The sequence below is a fragment of the Polistes fuscatus genome, unplaced genomic scaffold (assembly GCF_010416935.1).
Source record: "Polistes fuscatus isolate 324 unplaced genomic scaffold, CU_Pfus_HIC Scaffold27, whole genome shotgun sequence".
Lineage (NCBI taxonomy): Eukaryota > Metazoa > Arthropoda > Insecta > Hymenoptera > Vespidae > Polistes > Polistes fuscatus.
Window position 1 is genome coordinate 2316433 of NW_025113104.1, and position 8534 is coordinate 2324966.

At 29.0% G+C, this 8534-nt stretch overlaps 2 long non-coding RNA genes across 2 annotated transcripts; one reads left to right on the plus strand and one right to left on the minus strand.

Moving 5' to 3' along the window:
- Positions 1–991: 991 nt before the first annotated feature.
- On the minus strand, positions 992–5903 carry LOC122518893. Its single transcript, XR_006304172.1, has 3 exons — positions 5849–5903; positions 5592–5668; positions 992–1044 (listed from the first exon to the last, which is right to left on the minus strand). It is a non-coding gene; the product is annotated as an uncharacterized LOC122518893 (long non-coding RNA).
- Positions 5904–6293: 390 nt separating this feature from the next.
- On the plus strand, positions 6294–6804 carry LOC122518949. Its single transcript, XR_006304205.1, has 3 exons — positions 6294–6500; positions 6577–6619; positions 6724–6804. It is a non-coding gene; the product is annotated as an uncharacterized LOC122518949 (long non-coding RNA).
- Positions 6805–8534: the final 1730 nt, after the last annotated feature.

Below are 8534 nucleotides of genomic sequence, written 5' to 3' on the forward strand. Positions count from 1 at the left end.
TTGGAAATTTTCATCGAAAAGAATATCACATAGAAATAATTTAATATTTAAAGTATACTAATAAATAAGTAATTTTTAAACCAGTACACATGTGTTTCAATGAACTGAAATAAAAAAAGAGTGTATTAGAATATTAAAATAATCGTTAATAATCGATAAAAGTGTTTATTGTCGTTTAAATGTTCGTAGCATATGTATGCGCATATAATATTCGAAATAAATAAAAATTATGATTATATTATAGCAGTCTTTTAATTTTTGTGCAATTGTTTAAACAAACGTCCTATAAAATATTTATTATAGGAGAATATTAACATCAATAAACAATAGTAAATAGCTTGGAAAAATATTATTATTATTATATTCCTGATTTCCAATAGGAATCCATATGTTCCGGTATTTTAAATCCGGTATTTTAAATTTCTCGTGACGTCACAAAAATAAAATTTTGGTAATAGGATCACAGGATGATACAAGAGCTCTTCGAAGAGAGTAGGAAACGAGAGCGCTTCCCTTTCTCCCAGTTTCATGATTGATCACTTATGCAGAAAGAATAAGATCTTTAATACTTTGAATAAATATTATTTAAGAAATTATTACAATATGGGTTTATTCCCAATACAAGATAATTATGTTTACTTTTTAAAAGATCCTTTACACTGCTGCTGCATTAAATTTGCAAAATAATTCCCATGGCATCTCTACGAACAAGAAATTCGTTGATACAAGTCTTCAATATTTTCTAGCAAGTCGATTAACAATAATCTTTCCTTAGTTGGTATGAGGCTTTGCAATACAATTTGTGCAAGAAAAATAATCTTAATATAATATGATTCCTATTTGTCTTTTTAATTTTTAATAATAACAATGCATTCCTTCTTCAATCCTTTTGATGGAATATATAGTACATGGTTTTCTTCTAGTGTGAGAACGGAACAATTTCTCCAGTGCCTTCCTAAATCTTTCATGATAAAAGTGTTGTGGAATTCTTCTTATCGTAGTGAAAAATCATACGCTCTCTTTTCCATTACATTGATTGAATACCTATGCATAAAGAACAAGATCTTTAATACTTTGAAAAAATATTTTTCCTTTTAAAAGATGTTTTATACTGCGGCTGCATTCTATTTGCAAAATGATTCACATAGCATCTCTACGAAAAAGAAATTCGTTGATACAAGTCAATATTTCTAGTAAGTCGATTAACAATAATATCTTTCATTACCTGGTACGAGGCTTTGCAATACAATTTGTGCAAGAAAATAATTCTTAATATAATATGATTCCTATTTGTCTTTTATATTGTAATAATCAGGATGCATTCCCTCTTCAATCCTTTTGATGGAATATAATACATGGTTTCCTTCCAGGGTGAGAACGAACCCTTTCACTACTGTCTCCCTAAATCTTTCATGATTAAGTGTGTTGGATTCTTCTTATCGTAGTGAAAAATCATACGCTCTCGTTTCCAGTTCATTGATTGAACACCTATGCAGAAAGAATAAGATCATTAATACTTTGAATAAATACTTTTTAGGAAATTATTATAATATTGGTTTAATACCAATACAAGATAATTACGTTTGCCTTTAAAAGACCCTTTGCACTGCTGCTGCATTCTATTTGCAAAATGATTCACATGGCATCTCTACGAAAAAGAAATTCGTTGATACAAATGTTCAATATTTTCTAGTAAGTCGATTAACAATAATATCTTTCATACCTGGTACGAGGCTTGGCAATACAATTTTTACAAGAAAATAATTCTTAAATAATATGATTCCTATTTGTCTTTTTATTTGTAATAATCAGGATGCATTCCCTCTTCAATCCTTTGATGGAAATTATAGTACATGGTTTCCTTCCAGTTGTGAGAACGTAACACTTTTCACTGGTGTCGTCTAATTCTTTCATTAAAGTGTTATATTCTTCTTATCGTAGTGAAAAATCATACGCTCTCGTTTCCAGTTCATTGATTGAACACCTATGCAGAAAGAATAGATCATTAATACTTTGAATAAATACTTTTTAGGAAAATTATTCTTATAATATTGGTTTAATACCAATAACAAGATAATTACGTTTGCCTTTTAAAGACCCTTTGCATGCTGCTGCCATTCTATTTGCAAAATTTCACATCATCTCTACGAAAAAGAAATTCGTGATACAATGTTCAATATTTTCTAGTAAGTCGATTAACAATAATATCTTTCATTACCTGGTACGAGGCTTGGCAATACAATTTTACAAGAAAATAATTCTTAATAATAATATGATTCCTATTTGTCTTTATATTTGTAATAATCAGGATGCCATTCCCTTTCAATCCTTTGATGGAATATTATGGTACATGGTTTCCTTCCAGTGTGAGAACGTAACACTTTTTCACTGGTGTCGTTCTAATCTTTTCATGATTAAGTGTTGTTATATTCTTCTATCGTAGTGAAAATCATACGCTCTCGTTCCCAGTACATTGATTAAATACCTATGCAGAAAGAATAAGATCTTTAATACTTTGAATATATTATTAAGAAATTATTATAATAAAGTTTTTTCATACAAGAATTAGGTTTACTTTTTAAAAGATCCTTTACACTGCTGCTACATCAAGTTTGCAAAATAATTCCATTGCATCTCTACGAAAAAGAAATTTCGATGATACAAGTCTTAATATTTTCTAGAAAGTTTGATTTACAGTTATCTTTCATTACCTGGTACGAGACTTGGTAATACAATTTGTACAAGATAGAATTCTTAATATAACTGATTCTTATTTGTCTTTATATTTGTGATAATCAGGATGGATTCTTTCTTTAGTTCTTTTTATAGAATATTATTGTACATGGTTTCCTTCCAGTGTGAGAACGGAACAATTTCACAGGTGTCTACCTAAATCTTTCATGATTACGGTGTATTGGATTCTTCTTATCGTAGTGAAAAATCATACGCTCTCGTTTCCAGTACATTGATTGAACACCTATGCAGAAAGAATAAAATCTGTAATACTTTGAATAAATATTATTTAAGAAATTATTATATATTATTTCCAATACAGGATAATTATGTTTGCTTTTTAAAAGATCCTTTACACAGCTGCTGCATTCTATTTGAAAATGATTCCCATGACATCTCTACGAAACAGAAATTCGTTGATACAAGTATTTAATATTTCTAGTAAGACGATTGACAGTAATATCTTTCATTACCTGGTACGAGGCTTGGCAATCAATTTTTACAAGAAAAGAATTCCTATAATATATGATTTATTTGTCTTTAAATTTGTAATATTCAGAATAAATTCCTTCTTCAATTCTTTTGATAGAATATAGTACATGGTTTCCTTCCAGTGTGAGAGCGGAACAATTTCAGCGGTGTCTTACTAAACCTTTCATCATTAGAGTGTTGTTGGATTCTTCTTATCGTAGTGAAAATCATACGCTCTCGTTTCCAGTACATTGATTGAACACCTATGCAGAAAGAATAAAATCATTAATACTTTGAATAAATATTATTTAAGAAATTATTATAATATTAATTTATTTCCAATACAGGATAATTATGTTTGCCTTTTAAAAGATCCTTTACACTGCTGCTGCATTCTATTTGCAAAATGATTCACATGGCATCTCTATGAAAAAGGAATTCGTTGATACAAGTCTTCAATATTTTCTAGCAAGTCGATTAACAATAATATCTTTCCTTAGTTGGTATGAGGCTTTGCAATACAATTTGTGCAAGAAAAGAATTCTTAATATAATATGATTCCTATTTGTCTTTTTAATTTATAATAATAACAATGCATTCCTTCTTCAATCCTTTTGATAGAATATTATAATACATGGTTTTCTTCCAGGGTGGGAACAGAACCCTTTCACTACTGTCTCCCTAAATCTTTCATGATTAAGTGTTGTTGGATTCTTCCTATCGTACTGAAAAATCATACGCTTTCTTTTCCAGTACATTTATTGCACACCTATGCAAAAAGAAAAAGATCTTTAACACTTTGAATAAATATTTTTTAAGAAATTATTATAATATTAATTTATTTCCAATACAGGATAATTATGTTTGCCTTTTAAAAGATCCTTTACACAGCTGCTGCATTCTATTTGAAAAATGATTCCCATGACATCTCTACGAAACAGAAATTCGTTGATACAAGTATTTAATATTTTCTAGTAAGACGATTGACAGTAATATCTTTCATTACCTGGTACGAGGCTTGGCAATACAATTTTCACAAGAAAAGAATTCCTAATATAATATGATTCCTATTTGTCTTTTAAATTTGTAATATTCAGAATGCATTCCTTCTTCAATTCTTTTGATAGAATATTATAGTACATGGTTTCCTTCCAGTGTGAGAGCGGAACAATTTCAGCGGTGTCTTACTAAACCTTTCATCATTAGAGTGTTGTTGGATTCTTCTTATCGTAGTGAAAAACCATACGCTCTCGTTTCCAGTACATTGATTGAACACCTATGCAGAAAGAATAAAATCTTTAATACTTTGAATAAATATTATTTAAGAAATTATTATAATATTAATTTATTTCCAATACAGGATAATTATGTTTGCCTTTTAAAAGATCCTTTACACTGCTGCTGCATTCTATTTGCAAAATGATTCACATGGCATCTCTATGAGAAAGGAATTCGTTGATACAAGTCTTCAATATTTTCTAGCAAGTCGATTAACAATAATATCTTTCATTACCTGGTACGAGGCTTGGCAATACAATTTTTACAAGAAAAGAATTCCTAATATAATATGATTCCTATTTGTCTTTTAAATTTATAATAATAACAATGCATTCCTCCTTCAATCCTTTTGATAGAATATTATAATACATGGTTTCCTTCCAGGGTGAGAACAGAACCCTTTCACTACTGTCTCCCTAAATCTTTCATGATTAAGTGTTGTTGGATTCTTCTTATCGTAGTGAAAAATCATACGCTCTCGTTTCCAGTACATTGATTGAACACCTATGCAGAAAGAATAAAATCTGTAATACTTTGAATAAATATTATTTAAGAAATTATTATAATATTAATTTATTTCCAATACAGGATAATTATGTTTGCTTTTTAAAAGATCCTTTACACAGCTGCTGCATTCTATTTGAAAAATGATTCCCATGACATCTCTACGAAAAAGAAATTCGTTGATACAAGTATTTAATATTTTCTAGTAAGTCGATTGACAGTAATATCTTTCATTACCTGGTACGAGGCTTGACAATACAATTTGTACAAGAAAAGAATTCCTAATATAATATGATTCCTATTTGTCTTTTAAATTTGTAATATTCAGGATGCATTCCTTCTTCAATTCTCTTGATAGAATATTATAGTACATGGTTTCCTTCCAGTGTGAGAGCGGAACAATTTCAGCGGTGTCTTATTAAACCTTTCATCATTAGAGTGTTGTTGGATTCTTCCTATCGTACTGAAAAATCATACGCTCTCTTTTCCAGTACATTTATTGCACACCTATGCAGAAAGAATAAGATCTTTAATACTTTGAATAAATATTATTAAAGTGGAATATAATACTTGTATTTTTAGAAATAAAAGATTATTACGTTTACCTTTTACATATTTGTGTCTTGATTATTGCTTGTCACTGCAACTACATTTTATTAGGATACAACTTTATTTTAAATCTCTACAAAGGAGAATTAAATTGATAAAAATATTCAGCATGTACTTGTCAGTCAAAGTAAAGTAAGGTTATAAATTATCTAGTAAAGTATATAGTTATAAATTTAGTGGACATTGAGAATTTGCCAATAACTGTATTTTCTATTTGTTATATCAATTAGTAATAACTAGAATGCATTCCTACCTTAATTCTCTTAATAGAAGACTACTGCGTATGATTTTTTACCAGTGTAAGTAAATAAGCATTCTTGCATTTGCATGATGCATTTCTCTTCAATTCTTTTGATGGAATATTATAGTACATAGTTTTTTTCCAGAATGTATCTATCAATAATTAAATATATTTATATACCGTGAAAGGCATTTAAATGCCACCCTCGAATAAAATTTTGACGTTTTTATAATTTTCAATAAGAATCCATATGTTCCGGTAGTAAAAATCGTTTTTCTCCCGTCGCAAAAATAAAAGATTTGTAACAAGAGCGCATGACGATACAAGAGTTATCAGGAGGTTGAGTACAGGATTGAGTAATTTACCGACCGAGATGATTTGATAGTATCTTAACGACTGTCGGCAACCCTGTCGCGTAGTAAGTTACCATCGGATCTTCACCGTCGGTAAGTTGCCATCCATTTTCAACGGTCGATAAGTAATCACGGTAGGTTACCATTAGATCTTCTCGATTGGTAAGTCATTCTATCATCGAGTACGCATAGAAAAACATTTCGCGACTGCCATATAAGGTAAATAGGAGGGGTGGGGTGACTCGAGCTACGTCATACCTCTTTCAGCTGTCGGACGCCGTCGAGACAAGTCTCAACTAGTTTCGCTCCACGTAAGAACTTAATTACTCCGTAATTAAAAAATATTTCATTATCAAATTTTGTAATCTAATCAAATTTCATTAACAGGTACATGCAATCATTATCGATGACGTGAATGCATTGAAATTAGGTAAGAAGATCTGTAATTAGAATTATATTATATTATCGATTATATGTATCGATAGTTTCACAAAAATTTCTATCATAACCTCTTATTCTTTTTATGGTTTCAAGAAGACGTTCACCATCGTTCCATGGAAATTATACTAATCAATGGTGGTATATACAACTGCATACATACGTGCAAGTGTATTTCTTTCTTTCTTCTCTTTTCTTTAATTTATAAAATGCATCAATTTCCAAATGGATCGTTCGATGCATTAGAAAATTTAACTTCTCGTATCGTTAATTAATTGTAAAGTAAATGAAATGATTATCGAATTAATTATTTAATTACGCGTTGCAATTGTTGTTTAAATGTTTTAATTTAAATTCATTTTAGTTCTTTCGGTATTTAATTCACATAAATAATTCAAGACACAGTCGATTCTATTTTATTGTTCAAATGATAATTTATAATATTGTACTTTGTTTAGTTTTACATTAATGCTATATCTATTCTTTCCTATAAGTATTAAGGCAATTGGCATACTTCTGTAAAAATAACCCTATCGCGATGAAATTTATTCTTTATTCGCGATATTTGTTCGTTTGTATTTTATCTTTTTTTTTTATTAGTTTACAAGTTTGTGGTTACAATATTTGAATAATTTTTTTATTAATAATTAAAGCATACAAAAAATAGTAGCACGATTCCAGAATTTTTGAAATACGGTTTAAATAATTGAATAATAAAACTATTATAATATATTTTTATTATTAACATAAATAAACAGAAGTACGCTACGACTTGCTTTAATTAACTTTGATTTTCAGAGCTTTACTTGCGATTGCGGGCAATGCAATCATAGAATCAGTGTTCGTTTTGAAAAATGTTGCATTTTTTGTATGCGATCGTAGATTGCATACAAACAGTAATTAAATCGTTATATTTAAAATCAATGCAAATAATCTTGTTGAGAACAATTTGCTCGGTACGCGATTAGAATCATTAACACACTTTCGGCCAATTCGGTAGAAGAGGATTTGCGTTTCGATTAAAATATTGTCATGGTCGAAAGTGTGAATTAACATCTTTATTTCTTCTGGATCATCTTTATCAACGAACCTGGGGCTTCGTCTGAATAAATCAACGGTTAGTATTATTTTCTAATCTCAATTATTACTTCTCACATATTCATTTTTTAAATCGTGATTGTTTTTATTCATGTTTCTCATTCATGAAAAATCTTTTGAATGATATGAAACATAATTAATTTCATTTTTTATTTTTAAATATATAATTATCAATCAACATTCAAACATTTAAAAAAAATCAATACATCGATTCAACAATTCATCGATTCACAATTTAAAATTCATCCAATTTAAATCAACTTCACATCTTTATTTCTTCTGGAACATCTTTATCGATGCATTTGGCTTCGTCTGAGATAAATCAACGGTTATTTATTTTCTAATCTCAATTATTACTTCTCACATATTCATTTTTAAATCGTGATTATTTTTATTCATGAAAAATCTTTTGAATGATATGAAACATAATTAATTTTATTTTCTATTTTTAAATATAGATTATAATAATCGATTCAACGGTTTAACGATTAAAAAATACATCGATTCTACAATACATCGATTCAACAATTCATCGATTCAACAATTCATCGATTCAACACTCACATTCAACGATTCAACATTCACATGCAACGATTCAACATTCAACGATTCAACGATATATCGATTCTACAACACCGATTCAACAATTCATCGATTCTACAAGACATCGATTCAACAATTCATCGATTCAACAATTCATCGATTCTACAAACATCGATTTCATCAACAATTCATCGATTCAACAATTCAACAATTCATCGATTCAACAATTCATCCAATTTAAATCAACTTCACGACATCGTTCAAAA